We start from the raw sequence: 23,293 nt of genomic DNA, 5'->3' as shown, positions 1-23,293 counted from the left end.
TAGGATCCGGACACGTTCTGAAGGTGTGCTTGCCTTCCTTGCCCTGCAGCTTCTCAGCCAGTCCAGGCACATGGAATGTTTGATTTCTTATGGAAGCCTGTTAACCATGTTGTGACCCAGGGGCCAGGTAAGGATAAAAGGTGTCCAACAGTGGACTTACAGTCACAGCAGCCTCTGATCCTACCTTATGTTACCCAGAAGGCTTCTGCATAAGTGTATGGTGCTGTGTTTTTAGTAGGTGGAACACAAGAGGTTAAAGTAGGAGTGGACCCAGTCGCCATTACTCTCAGTGGCCCACTTGGGAAATTGCTGCTTTCCATACCTGCAACTCTAGGCTCTATGTGATCAGAAGTCCTGACTCTCAGGAGAGGGACACATCTCCTAAGAGACACAGAAAATGTTTCATGAAAGCTCGAGATACAGGAGACTCACAGGGCACCTCTTGGTGCTTCTATGTCCATAGATGGGCAATTACAGCAACTGTAGCCTGGGTTGGGCACCAGGGCTGGGACCTTTCATGGGTGAAGGTGTGTGTCATCCCCACGAGCAAGAAACCTAGACCAGCAGAAGGGCTGCTTGAGAATGAGGTGAGTCTAGAAGGGAGGGAGGGAAGAAGATGATGGATGTCCCTTGCCGCCTTAGGACTGCAGCAGTATGGATTGTATCTGGTCTTACTGCCCCTCTGGTCATTGGAAGTCTTTCTTTCAAGAACCTGTGACCAGCTACCACCTTGAAGAATCAGCGATATGACAGAGGGAACCAGGGAACTGAGTGATGAAAGAGACATGCTATACCAGATGCTGGCCAGTGCCTCAGATTCACTACCCCTGGGGTTACCACAGCGGCCACTTCCAGTCTGCATCTCTGTGTCTGGAGACTTTCTCTAAAACACCCAAACCAGTCTGCCCTCATGCACACCAGGTCTTAAATGAAGGGGAGTTGACATCCCCAGGAGCAACCCTCACTAGACACTGACAGTAATTGGTGCAAAGAACCCCAGCTCCCTCACCCCTCAAGGGTATCATTAGGCATGGGTGTTTTATACCACTTCCCAGCTGCCTACTGTGGTAACATACCCTCTTTGGCTGCCTTCCCTGCCTCACTTCCCTACTCCCCTATGAAACTAAGGTGCCACCTAATGAATCACCGATGGGAAAACAAGAGAGTGGTTGCCGAGCCAGTGGGGAAGCATTGTCTCACCCCCTAGACTCTGAGTCCAGAACCAGCATTCTCAAACATGGCATTGCCTGCCTATTCACTCTCAACCATTAATGGAAAGATGTCGAAGTATAGTCTGCATGACTTGGAAACCACTCATGGATACCCTTGGAAATGGCTTGAGAAGCACAGAGCATATCTAGATAGCATACATACTTAAAATTTAGAAAACCTTCTCTTTCTTTTAAACCTCCAGTGGCTTTCTGAGTTCAGACTGCAACCAGTGTAGCTATTACACAGAACAGAAGTCATTTGATAGAGCGTAATTGTAAAGCAATTTTATTTGCCTGATCAGACTCACTTGGTGGGCTAATTCCTTCTCTCCCTTGGACACAATCTCTGGTAGACCTAGAGTTTTTTACACTTGTTCATAGATAATAAGAGTCTTCCAGTTACCCTTGGTCACACACATATGCATACATACACAAAAACCAATTTCACTGCAGAAATTAAAAAATCCATTCTTGTGTAATAATGAGAACTCTAAACTTGAAGTTAAAGTGTCTTTTCTCCCATAGCTTGGGCCTGCAATTAGAAAGGCAAATCCGCCCCCAGTTCCCACACGGGAGGTTTTTTAAGGGAAGGTGGGGGCCAGGAAAGGACTTCTTCAGCAGAACTGTCGTGACCTGAGATGGCACCCTCTGGGTTTTGGGGGTGTTGAAACTGACTCTCAGAGGGCCTGGGGGATCTTCAAAACTCTCAATGGGCCTGGGAGACCTTCAAAACTCTCTCTCACAATGCATTTGTGGATTCTTTGGAGACACTGCGTAGCTGGTAAGTTTTCATCTGAAGTTCTGTAAATGTGAGGAAACATTTCTCTCCAAACTGGCAAGCTCCTACCCCTCACCCCTAGACACCTATATCTGTTGATATCTTCCTGTTCCTTCTATTCAGGCAAACTTGCTCCTGGCAGGAAGTCCTCCTGGGCATGTACTCTTGGGAAGTCCTCTTAAGGCAGCTTTCAGCTGGGCCACATTTGGTTCCCAGAAGACATTCTTGTATCCACTGCCCTGACAAACTCTTGAGTGCAGACCCATTCCAACTTGGCCATTCATCCTCACTCTTCAGATGGGCAGGTTCCAGTCACTGCCTCTGGCCTTGGAGATTTCTCAGGTATAGATTTCCACTGGCGTCCTAGGCTCAGGAGGTATATATCGGGCTCCCATGGTTCTCTCTGAAGCATCTCTCATTACTCTTAAAGTGGGTGGGAGTGTTTCCATAGTAAGGTGGGGTGTTCACAGCATATCCACACTTCTCTCCAAGGAAATCCTCTCCCTGGTCTCTTCACCCTTAACCCTTTGATACTCTTGAAGTATATATCAGGATAAGAGTTTCAAAACACTTCTTTTATAGGTCATTTGGCAGTTCCCTTTGGCAGACGTGGGCCAGTTTCTATCTACTTCTTTGATACCTTCCCTTTTCAGATCTCACACCAAAACTGTGAGTCTTTTATTAACATCAGTTTTCATTTATTCATGTGTATATTCTTTTACCATTTATTAAATACCTGCTCTTTGCACCATGGTGGCTGCTAGTGATTCAAGGGTAAAGACAGGGTTTCTGACTTAAGAAGCCTAGATTTTAACAAATTATACCTTGAAGGCAGGCAGATAAAGGGCCTCTTTCCTAATTTTCTGCTATTTGGCTGAGTGCAGGCTCCCCTTAGAGGACAGCTGCTCTCCTTGCCTGCCACCTAAATAGAACAGCCCTTTTTTGGAACTTCTGTCCTTTGTTTGAAACTCCTTCAAAGGAAATTCCAGTTACAATCTGGAGGCAATCGATTGCCTCCACACTTACCCTGTTTAACATTTCACAGTGTGTTAAGTAGTTAGAACTGATCAGTCCTGTCTACTTAACGCAGTAGTTTTTGACTCTCTTCGTGTTTGGTGGTGGGGACTGTGCTAATGGTAATTTTAAAATGCTCCCCAAGTGATTCTAAAATGCAGCTAGGTTTGAAGCTTATCAATAAAACATACACACACACAACATTCTTAAAATCATACTGCTGCTCAAAGTGGAGAAGGCAATGGCACCCCACTCCAGTACTCTTGCCTGGAAAATCCCATGGATGGAGGAGCCTGGTAGGCTGCAGTCCATGGGGTCGCGAAGAGTCGGACACGACTGAGTGACTTCACTTTCACTTTTCCCTTTCATGCACTGGAGAAGGAAATGGCAAGCCACTCCAGTGTTCTTGCCTGGAGAATCCCAGGGACGGGGGAGCCCGGTGGGCTGCCGTCTATGGGGTCTCACAGAGTCAGACACGACTGACGCGACTTGGCAGCAGCAGCAGCTGCTCAAAGATTTAGTCTAGCTTCTATCATTATTGGGAGAAATATCAATTATATAAAATCACAGAGATGACATAATATACACTTCAGACAACACTGTTTCATTGTTACTTTGTGGGGTCCATTGCTCACATCCTCACTCTTTGTCTTCTGTCAGTCCAAAGACAGAAATACCTGATTTTGTAAATGTCATTCTTTCTTGTAGAGGGAAAAAGAAATGTAAGACCAGTTCTCTTCACAGAGAAATGAGAAATTGCACTAAAAATCAATACTCGTTTAAAATCTCAGAGCATCATTACTGCTTCCTCAGACAAAATTAGCGGTAATGCTCCTACATCACATTTTTATTGCAGAATGAATTTGCAAAAAAAGATGTTATAGTGAAAAATGATATCCAAGCTTAAGAGTGGCTTCATGGGATTATAAAATCTTGCTAGCATGACCCCTCACCCCAATTCTAATTCTTCCTGATGCTATTTTTATATGATCTTTAAGGTCAATCATATATCAACGAACTCAGACTCATGAGTGTCTTATATAATAACCATGTTAAGTCAAGCGCCAAACACTGTCTATTGCTCTGCTGTTTTTATGACTTTTTACAACCTGTTTCTAATATTTATAGCTCTGTTATTTATTGTATTTATAAGTTCCTCATGCATGCCTGCATGCACTCATTTATCCATCCCCAAACATTCCCTGAGTGTTCATTTCAGACACACAAAGATAAAAGGACAGGGCCCTGCCCCTCGTGCTGTGACACTTCTCTGTGCTCACACAACCACAGGCGCCCCCACTGGGCTGCTCAACCGATGGATCTGACTCCTAGGGACTGTGTCTTGTGCCTCTTTGAAGGCTCTCTCAATATTTGTAGGAATGGGCAAGAATGCAAGTGGAATCCCATGTACCACGCACCCTGTATCACATATAAATAGTTTAAAGTTAAATATTAAGCTATCACACCTCTAAATAAAATATAGTCTCTCATCTTACCTTGTAAATATACTTTCATAACTGTAAAACTGAAAAAATACATATATTTTCTACATGACTAAAAGACAGCAGATATCAAGATTAGTTATTTTTAGTATATGCCTTTAGGTGGTTTAATTATTTTTAAATTATTTTAATTATATTTTAATTATTTTTGTATGTCAGTGGGCTGGCACTATTTGGGTGAATAATAAAGATGTATATATAATTCATAAATTATTATGTATTTTCCATTAAATTGATTTTTTCTTGCCTTCATTTTAGCAAATTCACTGATGGCCTTGCTACAATCAAGATTTTTAGATTATTTATATTCTCTTGAAAGAAATGATGTAAAGGGATAAAAATCAAAAGTATGTGTATATAAATGAAAACATAATTAGAATGTTTTTAAAATATAAATCAAAGGAAATATAAGATTGAAACAAGTTACTAATGTGTTTCTAAAGTGTCATTTCACTTAAAATTACAAAATACAATTAATAAATATCAAATTATTATATAAAATTATTTTTAAAACCTGAAATTTAATCTCTGTTTTGATATTTTAATTACATAACATTAGATTATTTTAAATAAACGATTTTCATTTTTAGTTTTCAACAGCCATCTTGTTGCCAATGTAAAGAATTAGTATAGATTTGCAAACGTATTACATTTAGTTCTATATAAGTGCAAATTTGAAAGCAATGTAAATTATATAATATTATGAGGTGCTTCTTGACTATTATATGCAACTGTTGTAAATGTTGTGCGAGATAAGGAAGCCATTGGCATTGTTGCTTTGTCATCAGCCTCTCAGTCAAGTTCTCCCATCCTGTTTTCAGCCCCCTTCTCATTCTTAACCTTTATAAGAGCTTCTCTGGTCATCTGTTCCATCAAAGCTCTTTGCAGAATGTTCTTAGGTAAGACTCTCTCCAGCATGTTCTACCAATCAACATGTTTCCTCTACTTCCTTTCAGAAATCTGTTGGAATCTCTAATCCATTCATGGCTCCACTCTTAGTGTCTTTACTGTTATGCATTTATTCTGCTTTTATCCTTTTGCTCACATTTTAATGGGGTTCTGAAGAGGGGGAAGAAGGTTAGTAAATATGTGTATTCAGTTGTCATCAGGAAATTTATGTTTCTTTTGCATCAACAAAAGCAATTTTTATAACTAGTTAAAAGAAAAAAGATGATAAGAGGATTTAAAAATCTTCAGCTTCCCAGTAAACCCATAATTACAATAGTATATTCACTAGTGCAGCCCAATATGAAATATAAATAAAAACTCTTCCTTTTAATATTTAAGATGCCAGTATTTGAGGGACAGGTGCACAGGGTTGTCTTTATGTAGAGATTGTGAGTCTGTAGATACATTCACTTATTCTTGCTTAAGATCAAGGGCACACTCATTGTGAGAGCAGGAGGTAAGAAGAAGGGCACCATTGGTGACCATGAGAGATGGGGGCTCACCATTCACCTGGAGATTAAACCAGCCACCTCGGCCTCAGAGACACTAGATCTCACAAAGTGAACTTGTTATTTGTTGTGCTTGTAGAGCATTATGGAGTAAGAAAGTAGAACAGGTTGGTTTCTCTCCTCCTGGGAGAATTTTTTTTTTATACTTCAGTGTTATTAAGTACATTCATATTGTTTTGCATCCATCACCACTATCCATATCTGGAATTCTTTTCATGTTGCGAAAACTGAAATTCTATACCAAATAAACAATAACTCCATTTCTCTGCTCCTCAGGCCCTGGCAAGCACCATTCAACTTTTTGTCTTTGTGATGTTTAATCTAAGTACCTCATATAAATGGAATCATATAGTATTTGTCCTTTTGGGGTTGGCTTATTTTACTTATTTAATGTAATGTCCTCAACTTTCACCCATGCTGTACTATATGTCAGAATTTCCTTCCCTTTTAAGGCTAAATAATATTCCATTGTATGAATATACCACACTGTTTATCCACTCATCCATTGATAGGCACTTATGTTGCTTCAGTGTTTTAGCTATTGTGAATGATGCTGCTTTGAACATGGTATAGACATATAAAATTGAGGTCTTGCTTTCAATTCTTTTGAGTACATACCTAGAAGTATAATTGCTGGATCGTAGGGTGAACCTGTTTTTAATTTTTCAAGGAACCACTGTACTGTTTTCACAGCAGCTGTACCAGTTTACATTCCCAGCAACAGTGCACAGCATTCTGATTTCTCCACATCCTTACCAACACATAGTTTTCCATGTTTGAGTTTTTTTTGATAGTAGCTGTCCTTATGGATGAGAGTTGGTCTTCATCATGTAATTTTACACATTTATTCTAGACTGAGTCTTTGAATTCTACCTACTACTCTATTGTTAGAGATACAGGAAGAGAAAATACTAGAGCTTCTTCAAATGCTGGAAGATTATCTTCAATTTTCCAAAGAAATAATAAAAATCAATTACCAAGCATAGCTGTATTTGACTGTCAAAAATGTTCACACATAAAGGCAAGAGATTAAAGCCCGTATTAAATCTTTCCAGATCATCAGCTTCATGGAGCAGTTTTTTTTAAAAAAGCTACAGTTGTCACTGTGTTGAGCTTCTGAACACAATGTGCAACAGCTATGGAAGCAAAGACCCTGTTATAATTGCACTCTATATGACTTCTGGAAGCCAAGTATTTTCCACTTTGTTAATTACCTGCCTTCAATACAAACTGGGAAGGAAAAGTATAGCAAAGAAGGAAAAACTCAGATTGAGACTTGAACACATGGTCTTTTAGTTGAGATCACACACCTGGTGTCAGGATGGAAGCTTAGATTTTTGATGTCTCTTTGCAGAAAGAATTCAGGGAGAGACAGAGTGATAGATAAGAAGTAGACTTACTTAAAGACAAGCACACTACACACACACACACACACACACACACACACACACACAGAGTGTGGGCCATCTCAAATGGTGAGAGGCTCTAAATATGGCCATGTTTAGTTTTTATGGGCTGAGTAATTTCATAGGCTAATGAGAGGGAGGATTATTTCAACTATTTGGGGAAAGGGGTAGAGATTTACAGGAATTGGGCCACCGCCCACTTTTTGGTCTTTGACGATTGGCCTCAGAACTGTCATGGCACTGATGTGTGCGTCACTTAGCATATGCTAATGTATTACAATGAGCATATAATGAGGCTTAGGGTCCACTGGAAGTGAGGTCTTCCACCATCTGGGACCGAGTTAGTTCTAATCAGTTTTCATCATGTCCTATGGCTATGTTGTTCTTTTAAAGGTTGTGCCCTTCCACTTTCCCTCCTGTTTCACTCCTACAGCACTACAGGTTGGTGATTTTCAAATACAAATCAGGGGGCTTGCTAGAACATAAATTCAGAAAACATCACAGGAGTACACCTGATGAAACAGTATTTGTGTGCACTTTGATGGTTTGGAATTTTGTTAAATGATGGTAACATCTGTCTCTCTTCAAGTCAATTTGATGTCTGTCTAAAATTGAAAAGGTGGACTTATGAATTCATCCACTGAAGTTGGATATTAATGATCACATCTAATAGTACCTCATGAGAAACACTTGGCTGGATGAAGCACAAGCTGGAATCAAGATTGCTGGGAGAAATATCAGTAACCTCAGATACACAGATGACACCACCCTTCTGGCAGAAAGTGAAGAAGAACTAAAGAGCCTCTTGATGAAAGCGAAAGAGGAGAGTGAAAAAGTTGGCTTAAAACTCAACATTCAGAAAACTAAGATCATGGCATCCGGCCCCATCACCTCATGGCAGATAGATGGGGAAACCATGAAAACAGTTGGCAGACTATTTTTTTTAGGCTCCCAAATCACTGCAGATGGTGACTGCAGACATGAAATTAAAAGATGCTTACTCCCTAGTAGGAAAGTTATGACCAACCTAGACAGCATATTAAAAAGCAGAGACATTACTTTGCCAACAAAGGTCCATCTAGTCAAGGCTATGGTTTTTCCACTGGTCATGTATGGTTGTGAGAGTTGGACTATAAAGAAAGCTGAGAGCTGAAGAATTGATGCTTTTGAACTGTGCTGCTTGAGAAGACTCTTGAGAGTCCCTTGGACTGCAAGGAGATCCAACCAGTCCATCCTAAAGGAGACCAGTCCTGAGTGTTCATTGGAAGGACTGATGCTGAAGCTGAAACTCCAATACTTTGGCCACCTAATGCGAAGAACTGACTCATTTGAAAAGACCCTGATGCTGGGAATGATAGAAGGGAGCAGGAGAAGAAGGGGACGACAGAGGATGAGATAGTTGGATGGCATCACCAACTCGATGGACATGGGTTTGGGTAAACTCCAGGAGTTGGTGATGGACAGGGAGGCCTGGAGTGCTGCAGTTCATGGGGTGTCAAAGAGTCAGGTATGACTGAGCGACTGAACTGAACTGAACTGAACTGAATATGTCAAAATCCTGACTACATGTCTAAAGGCAAGTTTTATTTCCAATTCATGTGGGAATTTATTTAAAACTTACAGGATGCCTGAAACCTATTTCCAGTGTCTTGTATTGAAGATGGTAATGATGTGCACTGGAGGTGATCTCTTAAGCATTCTCAGGCTTCATTATGGCAAGATGGACCCTTCACAAGGGGATTAGCATCCTGAGACCTCACCCTCTGGTCTTAAGGACTGGCAATAGAAAGGACATTCTGGCTTCCAGGAGGAAAACCTGTTTTAATTATGCTCTATATGCAGAGTCTTGGTATGCATGCATCACAAGCTCTGTAAAATAGAGAGGGGGTGGATTGGTGCGGCTCTAGGAAAAGCATCAGAGCACAGATGTCTTTTCATGGTGACACAGTAAACTCAGGAGAGCAGTGAGGCTCAGGGAGCGTCAATGTCTCTATCCCTTAAAACTCTGCATTAAACTGTCCTGTGAAATAGACAAAGAGGGGAGATGCTTATACTGTGCTTTTCTGTCCCCACAGAGAAGGGTTTTATGTCAGTAACTGTAATCTCAAGTCATTAATTTTAAATCAACACTGCAGAAGAGCTAGGATGCAAATGTATTTACTGAAACAGTGCAGAAATTATAGTGAAATGGCTCATTTGAAGAACACATTGGAAAGGCAGGTATAGATTAATTGAAAATTGTATACAAAGAGGAAAATAGAGTAAAAATTGATGTGTTTGTTTAATATTGACTTGTTTAAAAACAGTAGATTCGTTGCCAAGTTGCTCTTTACTTCCTCTCTCTCATACCATTTTTTCCTTTAAATAGACACTTGCAGATTTTTTCTCCTTCTCTTGAATGAGTGGGGATAATCACAAAATAAGAAATATGAAGACCATTTATTGAGTACAGAAAAAGACCTCTCCAGTCACCTTTCTTATCTGTGGGTTCTGCATCCATGGATTCAACCAACAGTGAATGAAAGATATTCTGAAAAAAAAAATTTTTTTTTCCAGAAAATTCCAAAAAGCAAAGCTTGAATTGCCACTTGCTGGCAGCTATTCACATAGCATTTATTGGGTATTTTTAAGTAATCTAGAGATGATTTAAAGTAAATGGGAGGATGTGTGTAGGTCATATGCAAATTCTTTGCTGTTTTATGCAAGGGACTTGAACGTCCATGGATTTTGGTATCCCTGGGAGGTCCTGGAACCAATCCCTGTGGATACAGAGGGACAGCTGTAGTTGTTTCTTGCCTGAGAGCCTGCAAGAGAAGAAAATGGAATTTAAACTCTTCATTAACTGCTGTTAATTCATCATTTTCTCTACAATTAGCTTGAAATGAACTGTGCAGAGAGGATGTAGCCTGTGTAACAGTAACAGGATTTCTGCCAGATTTCAATCTTAGTGGTTGCATTTCTTCTTCCTCATGTCTGTCTGAGAGGTTACAACAAAAGCATCATGACCAATTGGACAACACCATGCTTTTTTTTTTCTTTTTTCTAACTTACATTCCATTCCCAGATTCCGTTCCATGGGCATTTCTTAATATTTGAGATCAAGTCCAGAAACTTACCTAAGGAAAAAAAATATCTGTTAGTAGAGTATAGCAGGAACTTAAGAAAAAAATTATATGATCAATAGATACCCAGAAAGTATTTAGTAAGAATCCCTTGTCTCCAATTAATTTGAAATGGTGGCTGTCTTCTAAAACAGCAGCTATCTTGCAGTCCATGGAGGAAACACTAGAAACATTTCTGTTAATTTCTAAGCAATTCTTGGATGCTTGCTAGAAGTCATCATTGCTTAACCTTATCATAGGAGTTCTGGGCAAAGCAATAAAAATGAAACAGCAATGATAGAAATGGGCATTGGCATGGACAAGAAAATTATTATTTATAGTCTAATGATATTCCACATAAATAACAAATATAGATTATTTACCAAACCCAAGAAAATCTACCAAAAATTATTGGAGGCTTGGTATTCTGTTTCTATCACAGAACAGCCCCCCATATTACCCTTGGCAGACTGAAGGAGAGCTTGCCTCAGAAAACAGAGCCATTGGAAGTGACACTCTCTCTAGCACATCTACCAACCCGCACACATCACCTCCATGCCTATTATGATGGATGTGGGGTCCTGGCTTTTACCCATGACCAACCCCTTCACTTAGGGACTTCTCTGTAGCTCAGATGGTGAAGAATCTGCCTGCTATGCAGGAGACGTAGGAGACCTGGGTTGGATCCCTGGGTTGGAAAGATCCCCTGGAGAAGGGAATGGCAACCCACTCCAGTATTCTTGCCTGGAGAATTCCGTGGACTGAGGAGCCTGACGGGCTACAGTCTGTGGGGTTGCAAAGAGCCCGACACGACTAGCGACTAACACTACTACTACTAACCCCTTCACTTATGCTCTGGCTCTTATCCTTCTTCCTTAGTTAAGGACATCACTCTTGCACTTACCCTCCTCTCTCAAATATCAGATTCACCCTCTACACTGGATCATTCCTACTAGCATCCAAACATTCTTAAGAATCTTCCATCTGAAAAGGCTATACCTTGGCCTGGCTTCACCTTCCTGCTGCCCACTGCTTAGCTCCCTTTCCCCTGCAAAACTACTTTTAAAAGTTCTCCTTACTCACCTTACTCCTTTACCTCCCATTCTTTCTTAACTCATGCCTACCAAGCTTTCGCCTCTACCACTTCACTGAAACAGCTCTTGCTGAGGTCATCGCTAATGACCCCCGTGTTACTGTAAGCCAAGAGTCAGCTCTCAGTTCTAGTCTTACTGTCTACAGCATCAGACTCAGCCGAATCAGCACCTGATTCCCTCCTCTTGAAATTATTTCTCCACTTCGCTGTGTGACATTATTTCTCTTGGTTCTTCTCCTACTCCATTACTTGTACGTTGTAGCTCTTCTTAGCCGAATATTCCTTGCCTTCCTACTATTTAATTATGGGCATGTCTCAGGGCTCAATTCTACAGCCTTTTTTCTTTGCACACTCACTACCTGCTGCTGCTGCTAAGTCGCTTCAGTCGTTTCCGACTCTGTGCGACCCCATAGACGGCAGCCCATCAGGCTCCCCTGTCCCTGGGATTCTCCAGGCAAGAACACTGGAGTGGGTTGCCATTTCCTTCTCCAATGCATGAAAGTGAAAAGTGGAAGTAAAGTCGTTCAGCTGTGTCCGACTCTTAGCGACCCCATGGACTGCAGCCCACCAGGCTCCTCCATCCATGGGATTTTCCAGGCAAGAGTACTGGAGTGGGGTGCCATTGCCTTCTCCACACTCACTACCTAGGCAATGTCAAATAGTCCCATGTCTTCAACATGCTGTTTGCAGTTCTACAAGGCTGATGGCTCTCAAACTTACCATATTCTGTCAATTCCAAGACACTCTTTCCCCTCACATTTTACTTTATCTGAAATTGGGCTGTGTCTTACAGTTCATGCTGTCTTATAATTTTTGTCATCCAGGCAAGGGTTGTGAAGTAATTGCTCTTGCCAGAGAGCTTGGCCACATTTATTTATATTATCAATAATCCAGTTGCTCATAAGTCTCAAGATAAAGAAGAGACATCTAATCTGATGCAGATCACAAAATCATGGGCTTTGAGCCAGATGCCATGCTTGGATAAGATTTTGAGAGGCCTTTACAGGTGATGGATGTATTTAGCATGTAGGAGGGATTGTGAACAATGTTGGCTAAAGAGCAGACGGTGGTAGATTAGTTGTATTAATGGCCTCATTAAATGACTTCCCCATATCCATGCCCGGTGTTTATAACTGTATAGTCCCTCACCTGCCTCTAAGCTTGGCCTCACATTTTGCTTTGGTCAATAGAATGTTAGCAAATGTGATCCAAGAGGAAGGTTGCAAAGCACTTGTGCTTCCTGCTTCCCTTCTTGCATGATTGACCTGTTTACTCTGATTCTCTCCCCAGGCCATAAAAACACTCCTGAGTTAGTCTGAAGGAGCCATAGAGAAGATAGCAGAGGAGAGCTCAAATGCCTAGTTGTCCTAGCCAGCTCAGTGAGCAGTGCTAGACCAGCTGAGGTTGTTTTCAATCAGCCAACAGTCAAGTGAGAGAAACAAGCCCAGAGGAGAAGCGTATCTGGCTGAGCCCCTCCTAAATTGCCCACCTACCTAGAGCTAAATAAATGTGAAATAGGTGGGTTCAGATATTCGAAGGGGAACTGTGTGAGCAAAGGAAGAGACACACTGCTTTCGGTTGCAGAGGCAGAATTAGAATTTGTGGATTAGGAAAGCAGAGGGGATCTATGGGATCACCATTTCTTAAGGGCCTGCTATATGCCAGTCATGTTAGGTGCTTTACCTCACTTACCAAGTTATCAAATAAAAATCTTGCAGCAAACCCGTGAGGTTATTACTGTGCCCATTTTACAGATGAAGAAGTTAAAAATCAGAGAGGTGGTAATTTACTCAGTATATTAGCCAGGATTCCATCAGAATTAGAAAGTGATAAGGAATAGAGGGGAAGAGAGAGAGAAATCTAGGGAAAAATCCGTTTATGTGATTGTGAGAGCTGGCAGACTACTAGAGCTATCAGAAAGGGGAGATTGGAACTCTTGGGCTTTAAGTTGCAATACACAGATGGAATTTTTTCTTCAGGAGAGCTTTAGTTCCACTTCAGGCTTTTCAAATGATTGAAGCAGGTCCACCCAAATTACCTAGGATACTCTTCCTTTCTTAAAGTAAACATATTGTAGATTTTAATCACGTGTACAAAATACCTTCACAGTAACACCTACCATTCCCGTGTTGATGAGCAATTAGATTTTTTTTTTTTTAAAGCTTCCCCCTGTTCTAAATACAGCTGTGTTGAACATCTTCACACAGCACTTTGCACATTTGTTTTAGTATTTCTTTGGGGTGTAAGTTCCCAGGAGCTTAGCTGATTTAGAGCGACAGTTGAGCTGTCTGTTAAGTGTTAGAGTCAATTAAAACAAGGAGTCAAAATCTAAGTTACAGTTAAGGCTTTACTTATTTTCTACAATAATTCAAGTAAAAGACTGCTGCTGCTGCTGCTGCTAAGTCACTTCAGTTGTGTCCGACTCTGTGCGACCCCAGAGACGGCAGCCCACCAGGCTCCCCCGTCCCTAGAGCTGGAGAAAGCATTGACTCTGCCTCTTTAATTTTCTCTGTGGCGCTGTGCCCTGGTGAAGAAGCAGCTCAGTCAGTGCAAACCTGGGGATCATCTCACTGTTCAGGGGGCCCTGAACAAATGACTCTGGCAGTTTTATAGACTCTGAGATTGTGGGGGGCATGAGAGGGAAGGGAGTGGAAGAGTACTGGGTACCAAACCAGAGTAGGGAAAGTGTCCTCCTGGCTTCTGCTTCTCCCTTCATAAGGGGGCCTCTGCAGGGGCATCTGAGGACCTCACCCCAAGCCTCAGGACCTGGGAGTGAAGGCGTTAGGCTTGGGATGGAAATATGTGAAGGATGTGAGCAGCAAAGAGGACCCGGGTCCTTGAGTGCATCCTCCTTCAGACTGCGATGCACAGCTGTGACCCCATTCTGGCGTTAGGAGGGCAGCGTTCTGGTGAGGCCTGCCAGGTAAAGCCTTTGTAATTGCCTGTGGCCAGGCCTGAAAAACCACACAAAGGGTTTTATCTAGGAGCCCCCAACTTCTCATAAATGCTGGGTCAGAGGGATATGCACTTTTTAAAGGCTTTTGCACATAATACTGTTCAGAAGGGTGACAGTTTGCCCATTACCGCAGCTCATCAATGTTGGGAATTGTTCTCGTCAAATATTTGACAATCTGGCAGCTAATCATGGTTTCTCATCGCTTCAGTTTCTCTTTACTGGTTACCGGGGAAATGGACCAGCTTTCCATGATTTGTTTAAATGAGGCAATTGTTGCATGGTCTGCCTCTCTTGTTTTGATTGGAAATGCCAACTCTATCAGATAATTTACTTATTTTGGTGCTGGTTCCTCATAATTTTAATTATTATAGCTTTATACTTTATTTTAATATCTGATAGGACTGGACCTTTTCCCATTATCCTTTTTTTGCATTTTTTTCCTTGCCTTTTATGCATTTACCTTTAGCTATATGTCTAATTAGTTTGGGCTGGTTTTCAATGAGACAGGGGTGTAAATACCTTGCTTAATTGAGGAAGAGCAAGAAGATTGTTGACATCATTTTTCCATTTTGCCCAAGCAAGACAAGCCCTTATGTATTTACCAGGACTGTGAAAACTGTATAAAATATGACATGTACTTACACTTAAGTTACATGCATAGTCTTCACCTTACATCATGGTTTTCATACTAACATGGTTTAGTTAATAGCATGTCTCTAACAATACAGTTCAAATTTTAGTTACTGTCGTATACTATGATGATTGCGTAAAGTACATATCTTACTGCTAGCCCTTCAGTCTACAGATCACTGCACGCATAACAGATCAACACATTGATCAGTGACCTATCACATCATTTCCTTTAATGTCCGTCAGTACTCGGTCATTGCATATTATTCAGTTCAACCACAGGTAGCAAAGGGTAGTTGTGTTAACTTATCTCTCAGTGATACACCTGTATGATGTTTTATCAAAATGGATAATCAAAAGAAGGAATTAGGTAACGATGAAGCTGCAGCAAAAAATACTAAACAATAAGTGATAATGCTGAAATTTGAATTGAATGTACATAGAATTACAGAAGCAGTAGTGACGGGGAACCTTGACCCTGCTGCTCTTCAAAAGACTACATCTGTAGTCAGAGGAACAAATAACAACTGACACAAATTTTACAAGTGGTGGTGACAAAAAGGATTTGTGTGTCTCTGGAAGGGACGGGGGCAAAAAACTTCAAGTTAAAGGAAACCTTGGAGACATCTCACAGCATTGAAAATGCAAAGGATAAAACATTGGAAGCTGATCTGAACTTTAAAAGGAGTATGACGGTTTGCCAAAGTAAATGAAGGATGCTTGTTCCTATCATAAATTATACAAGAAGAAGGAGATTACTGTTCAAATTACGATTGAGAAAGTATTTTTGAGGTATAAAGAGAAATGAAATAAAGCATTTTCATTCTCAGTGTTTCTAATATTCCAAATTACAGTGTACTAAATTCTATTTCTTTATACATTTATTACCAACAGCAAGAGTTTTTAATGCTTGGACAATGGTAAATTTAAAAACTCCAACTTTTCCCTTCTGTGTAGAGTTCCTACACAGAAGGGAAAATGGGTTTTTCCCTACTATGAGTTTCCTTCCTTAGTCTCTTTAACTATTCACACAAACATTACACTTCTGACATTTCTGATCACCGTTGTGTGTGGAGGCTTTTGCCCCACACCAGGCAATTCTCTAGGGCTTCCCCAGTGGCTCAGCAGTAAAGAATCCACCTGCAGTGTAAGGGCCTCAGGAGATCTGGGTTCTATCCCTGGGTTGGGAAGATCCCCTGAAGGAGGGCATGGCAACCCACTCCAGTATTATTGCTTGGAGAATCCATGGTCAGAGGAACCCTGCAGGCTACAGTCCATGGGGTCGCAAAGAGTTGGCACAACTGAGTGACTTAACATGTATGTACATGGGTAATTCTCTGGGACACCAGCTGGGTGTCCTGCAATTCAATGGAATTCTGACACCATCTGCTTGGAGATAGTGTCAGACTCCACAGATCAAGGGCTCAGCCCCACAAGACTGCTTCCCCCACCTCCTCAGCTCCACACACACACACACACACACACACGTGCGTGTGTGCTTTAGTGGCCAATCACAATCCCATGTTATCACCTGTCCTTCTGACCAACTGGCTATAAATTCCAATGACCTCCTCCTTGGGTTCAATTACTTTGCTAAAACAGCTCACAGAACTGAGGGAAACACTTGTTTGCCAGTTTATTGAAGAATAAAGATGAACAGTTTGATTAAGACATACATAGGGTGAGGCCTGGAAAGGTCTGCAGCACAGGAGCTTCTGTCCCTGTGGAGTTGGGGTGTGTCCCCCTCCCAGTGTGGATGTGTTCATTAACCTTGAATCCATCCAAACCATGTATTGTATGGTGGCTTCATCAGGCAGGCGCAATCAATTATCAACTCTCTTTCTAGCTTCTCTCTCGTTTCTGGAGGATAGAGACAGGTGAAAATTCCAAGCTTCTAATCATGGCTTGGTCTTTCTGGTGACCAGTCCCCATCCAGGGTCACTGCAACAGAACAGAAAATGTTCCCAGTGCTCTTATTGCTTAGGAAATTAGAAAGGTTTCAGGAGTTCTGTATCAGGAACCAGGAACAGAGACCGATATATATGTTTTATTATCTGTCAGACAACAATTTGTAAAGCTCACAAAACAACTAATTTTTTTCCATTGATAAAGATCATTTTGCATGATTTCTGCTTGTACAGTCACTTTCTACATTGATGCACTATCACACAAAGTGAGCACAGTTTGTACTACGGAAAACAAGAAGACAGGGTGAGAAAGAATGATAAGCAAGTGGAAATCCCATAGCTCAGAGCAGATGGCAGGAAAAGAAAAAGCTGCATCTCGGTAAGAAAAAGCCCATGAGACCACCACTGGCCTAGAGGATAAATGTGCTACAACTGAGTTAGGTGGGCACACTGACACTCCAAAAGGTTCTTCCCAAAACAAAATCACTATGTCAGATAGATAGTTGAATCCCTATAGTTACTGCAGAATTATTTACAATAGCTAAGAGACAGAAACAACCTAAGTGTTCATCAGTAAATGAATGGGTAAAGAAAATGTGGTGTGTGTGCATGCTTAGTCACTCAGTCGTGTCCGACTCTTTGCAACCCTGTGGACTGTAGCCTACCAGGCTCCTCTGTCCATGGAATTCTCCAGACAAGAATACTGGAATGGGTTGCCATTCCCTTCTTCAGGGAATATTCCTGACCCAGGGACTGAACCTATGCCTCCTTCACTGCAGGCGGATTCTTTACCATCTGAACCACCAGGGAAACCTTAAGAAAATGCGATGCGTGCATGTATATGTTGGAGAAGGCAGTGGCACCCCACTCTAGTGCTCTTGCCTGGAAAATCCCATGGATGGAGGAGCTTGGTGGGCTGCAGTCCATGGGGTCGCTAAGAGTCGGACACGACTGAGCAACTTCACTTTCATTTTTCACTTTCATGCATTGGAGAAGGAAATGGCAACCCACTCCAGTGTTCTTGCCTGGAGAATCCCAGGGACGGGAGCCTGGTGGCTGCCATCTATGGGATCACACAGAGTCGGACACGACTGAAGTGACTTAGCAGCAGCAGCAGCATGTTTATGTATGTGTATACACAATATAATATGATTCAGCCATAAAAAAGCAGGCAATCTTGCCATTTGTGACAACATGGTGGACTTTGAGGGCATTATGCTGAATGAAATAAGTCAGACACAGAAAGACAAATACTGTATGATCTCACTTATAAGTGAAACCAAAAAAACAAAACCCTGAACTCCTAAATACAGAAAACAGAATGTACTGACTAGAGCAGGGGTTAATGAGTAGGAGAATTGGATGGAGGTGGTCAAAAGGTACACACTTCCAGTTAGAAGATAAGTAAGTACTGAGGACAGAATATAGAACATGAAGACCATACTTAATATTACTGGATGGTATGTCTGAAAGTTGCTAAGAGTAAATCCTAAAAGTTCTCATCACAAGGAAAACATTTTTGCCTTCTGTAACCATAGGAGATGATGTTAACTAAACTTACCCTGGTAATCATTTCACAATATCTGTAAGTCAAGTCATGCTGGACACCTCAGAGTTATACTCTGTGTCAATTAGATCTCAACAAAACTGCAAGATAATAAGGTTCTTCCCGATAATCGGTTTATTTCAACGTCATGAGTATCTCCGAAGCTTCTGCTTATACTCTGGTCCTGGTTGCCCGAGTGCTCCTTGCTCCTTTTCTTCAGGAGACGAGACTGTTGAGGTCAAGGATGTCTGCTGTCTTCGTGCTGTGTCAGGGAGCGGGTAGAGTTCTCACTCCAGTTCTTTGTGTGACGTCATCCTGGCCACTTAATCTTCCAGGACAGTGTACACAGTGAAGCCCTTTCAGCCTAATGGATTCAGGCACATCTTTCCTGGGCTGATAGCCAGAAATGGATTGATGTCCTGGTTTGGAAGGAGAAGGAAAGCACAAAGACTTTTTCCAGTCAAGGAAGAAACGAGAAAAAAAAGAAATACAGTTTCTGTCAATGGCTCTAAGTGAGGATTTTTCCTTAAAATCTCGATGATGCTGTACAATGTTGTGAAAGTGTTTTATAAAGCCAGGAAGGGCTAGCTGTGCTTAACAAGGTCATTCGATTCTAATGCCTCACTTGGGACCGTTGCTATTTTGGGCCCAATAAAGGAGTCTGCGGTGGTACACATGAGAAAATTTAAAAAGGTAAATCATGTCTATAATGTGATCAGTTTAGAGAGCGAGTTTTAAGAAGAAAGCCAGCCAGCCAGTGAGATGTAATCTTGATAGAATGGTTAACATTTTCCAGGGGAGAAAGGTACAGGAAAGACAGAGCCAGCCGTATTTATAGATGTTCTGCCTATAGCTCTGAGGTGTAATTTGAGAAACCCAAAGATCTGTCTCATTGGATATATGTCTTTGGCAAGTTCATGTACTTCCTGCCTTTATCTGGACTTCTTAAGAGTCTTTCTCAGTCTGCCTTGGATGAGCAGTATGACCTTGCACTAGTTCCTTATCTTTTTCCAGCCTTTGCTTTTTCACCTGCAAAATGAGAAGATTGAAGGCTATTTCTAAGATGTGCAACTGCTTTGTGACTCTTTACAGTTCATGAGCAATGCTTTTAATTGAATGGACATCTGGTGTCAATAATGAATTTCAAAAATGAAATGAAAAACCCAGACTTGTTCCAGAAAGGATTTAAGGTGTCTTGCCATCTCTTTATTTCTTGGACTTGCATACATGAGGACATTTTTGACCCAGCCCTGCACCATGGCTGCCACCTTCAACTACACTGTGACACAGTCTGGGATTTCAGAGGTTCTCAAGAGTATTTTAGATTGCTTCACAGATTGATTGGCAGCACAGATTAGTGCATGAATATTCCCTGATAGCTTGGTTGGTAAAGAATCTGCCTGCAATGAAGGAGACCCCAGTTCGATTCCTGGATTGGGAAGACCTCCTGGAGAAGAAATAGGCTACCCACTCTAGTATTCTAGCCTAGAGAATTCCATGGACTGTATAGTCCATGGGGTTTCAAAGAGTTGGACATGACTGAGCGGCTTTCACTTTCACAGGTGATTAAGATTTTTCTACAGAAATAGACTATATTAAATACAAAACATCATTCACATAATAGAAATAGCTATTAAATAATTTAAAAGAAAACATGAAAAAATAAAAACACAAATAACTACCTTCATACTCATTTTAAGATCTATCAATCACTGCCTATCTACCCTTTATTTTCATCTCAACTGTAGGTAAAAAACAAACTTTGACTCACTATAAATATTTTCACAGAAGCAAAGTCAATTGGTTATAGCTTATGTTTGGCTCAAACTCATAGAGGTTTTAAGAAAATTTGACCCTAAAAGCTCATTCAGGACTTCCAATTTCTTACAGAAAAATGATAGGACCTCTAATTTTCCACACTCTTTCAAAAAGCATGTATATCAGGTCACTCAGATGGGAAAGAATCTGCCTGCAATGCAGGAGACCTGGGTTCGATACCTAGGTTGGAAATGTCCGCTGAAGAAGAGAATGGCTACCCACTCCAGTATTCTTGCTTGAAGAATCCCATGGACAGAGGAACCTGGTGGGTTACAGTCCATGGGGTCACAAAGAGTCAGACACGACTGAGTGACTAACACAATAAGGAAAATAAATAAAATCTATAGTTCAAGCCTGCAGTATAACTAGAAGACAGGAAATAGTGCCATTCAAATGTAGTAGAGAATTGAAAGCAGCAGGGCCACCCTGTGAGCTCTGTCGCACTGGAGAGGTAGGCAGATACTAATGGTGGAGGAATGATGGTAAAGTCTCCCCCCATGAAAAGATGGTCCCCTGCCGCCCTCCCCATGAGTGGAGAAATACTGAGAACGCTATACCCATGCTGTCACCTTTCATATGATGACTTTTCATCACATGTCCCCTCAAGTCATGAAATGGAAGCTCCTTAGCCTCAGCTGTGTGGAATCCTTGCCACAAATGTCTGACTGTGATTGAATTTCAGGAAGGAGAAGAATCTAGAATATGGATATTCGGTAGGACAGCTGACCTGGACTCTAAAGAGGATTCAACATCATGAAGAACCAAGGGAAGTGCAGATCTGGTTTCAGGTTGGAGGCAATAGTGAGACATAGTAATCAAATATTAATATGATATATGAGTTTTGACAGAAGCCTGGATGAGTGCACAGCTACACTGACCACTTGGCACAAGGGGAGGGAAATTTCAGTACAACAGCAATGTTATTGAATTATTGTTGGTCTTTTTTTAGAAGTGGCAATGGTGACATGGTTGTGTATGAGAGCACCCACATTCATGAGAGATGCATGGAATGAATGGAGAAGTTAGAGGTGAACTGACATGAAGTCTGGAGTGTGTTTTCAGGTGATTTGGCCAAAGGTAAGTAAGTCTCTAAACAGGGAGAGATGGTGTGGACATGATAAGATTAACAGCTGTTGAGTCTAGTGTGGGGTATACACTTATATCAACCATTTTGCAGGCTTAAATTTTTTCCAAAGGGAATTTCAGGCATCTTTCCTTATGCCTTTGAGACATTTAGCGGCCTCCTGCAAAGTCTCTGGTAACATTTGCCAGGTACCCAGCCCTCCGTAGACGTTTACTCTCTCCGTGGCAAGCACAGAGGAGAAGATAACAGGGAAGCTTGTATCACCTGCAAATTCCTAGTTTGCATCGTGCAACTGTTATGCCAGTCTGGAGCTTCTTTGGCATGGTGTTTCTTAAAGTGTGACCTAGGAACCCCTTGTGAGCCTGATTAATACTGGGTCTGCCCCATACCTGCTGGAACTCTGGAGGTGGGACCCAAGAATTGGGATCTTAGCAAGCTATCTGGGATTCTTTTGCACACTCAGCCTTGCTCTAGCACTTACTCCACAGTTACCACCACCAAATTCATCCCTAACAAGCATTTATTATGAACATTACTTAGCACTTAGCAGGCTACGTTAGAATTTACACAACATATCCAGGGAGAAAATGCTCCCTGGCGAGGAAGCTGTTTCATCCACTGCTATTCCACCAAACTTGTAGTTTGGCCTCTGACACAGACCTCTGACTCAAATGCATTTAATTCCTAAAAGAATCACAGCTTCCTTCTCTCCCTTTCTCTACCCACTCTCGTTCTCCCACACGATTATTCAGAACGTTGTTTTTCGTGTTTAAATAGAACAGCAGCTTTCAGAGCGACTTCTTTACACGGGGTTAAGATTTTACATTAACTAGGATGAAGGCGTATTCACCTAACACTATCCACTGCAATGAAAAAAACTAGTGCCTAGCGGAAATAAGGAGGAATTCAGCTCTGATGAGTGTTGAGGAATGGACAGACAGAAAGCATATAGAAGAAGTGTGGAACTACGTCTGAGCCTGGTGGGGACCTTGTCAGCTGGGGTCATGAGAGGGCCCAGAGTTTTGAGAGCGCTAAGAGAGGAAGGTGCCAAGGGTGAGCTAGAGGGCCATAGGAAAATAACTGCATGCAGACTTTTGGCAGGTAGTTGTAAAAACTTTTCCAGTTCAGGAATTGTTCCTGGGAAAAAAAAAAAAAAGGAAAAAAAATGTAGTACTCTATTTGTAAATAACTGAGTCCATATGGACAAACGCTTGATTATGGCTACGAGAATATCACCCTTAGTCATTTGCACTGGAGTTTCTCATAATGCAATGTCCCGTGGGCCTCCGGGAAAATAATACCACTCCCCCAGCTCAATCAGGGACACTTGGGGTTGAGATCTCAGTGAAGAGATCATCAATAATGTAATACCATTTCTGTAATCTTTGGTGCTCATCTGTGACAAGTGAAGAACCCCTGGGGGAAGGAGAGGATGGAGTGACAGCTAGTGGACATGGAGTTATTTTGGGGTTTAATGGAAATGTTCAACTAATTGTGGTGATGGCTGTATAACTGTGAATATACTAAAAACCATCCAGCTGCACCCTTTAAATGGGTGAATTGTATGGTCTGTGAATTGTATCTCCATAAAGCTTGTAATACTGCATGTATTTTTTAAATCACTGGAAACATCTAGAGGAACAAATATCAGAGGAGAGTGAGGCCTGCTTGTGAATTATAATCTGACTCTGGCCAGGGATCAAAGGCTAAGCATCTGAAAGGCTAAGGACAAATTGCAAGAAACGTTGTTATCCAAGTTGGGAGGAGAGTAATCATGAAACTTTTCAAGA

The 23,293-nt window shown here is 41.5% G+C and overlaps 1 protein-coding gene and 1 long non-coding RNA gene across 3 annotated transcripts in view; one reads left to right on the top strand and one right to left on the bottom strand.

Moving 5' to 3' along the window:
• Positions 1 to 23,293, top strand: part of SV2C (synaptic vesicle glycoprotein 2C) — a 444,657-nt gene that overhangs the window by 128,257 nt on the left and 293,107 nt on the right. The window lies entirely within an intron of this gene.
• Positions 9,576 to 13,669, bottom strand: LOC147365423 (uncharacterized). Its single transcript, XR_015135543.1, has 3 exons — positions 13,255 to 13,669; positions 10,420 to 10,484; positions 9,576 to 10,172 (listed from the first exon to the last, which is right to left on the bottom strand). It is a non-coding gene; the product is annotated as an uncharacterized LOC147365423 (long non-coding RNA).

The sequence above is a fragment of the Bos grunniens genome, chromosome 10 (genome assembly GCF_055505025.1).
Source record: "Bos grunniens cultivar Pamir isolate PY7600 chromosome 10, Bosgru_T2T1.0, whole genome shotgun sequence".
NCBI lineage: Eukaryota > Metazoa > Chordata > Mammalia > Artiodactyla > Bovidae > Bos > Bos grunniens.
This window is presented reverse-complemented; position numbering and strand designations above follow the sequence as displayed.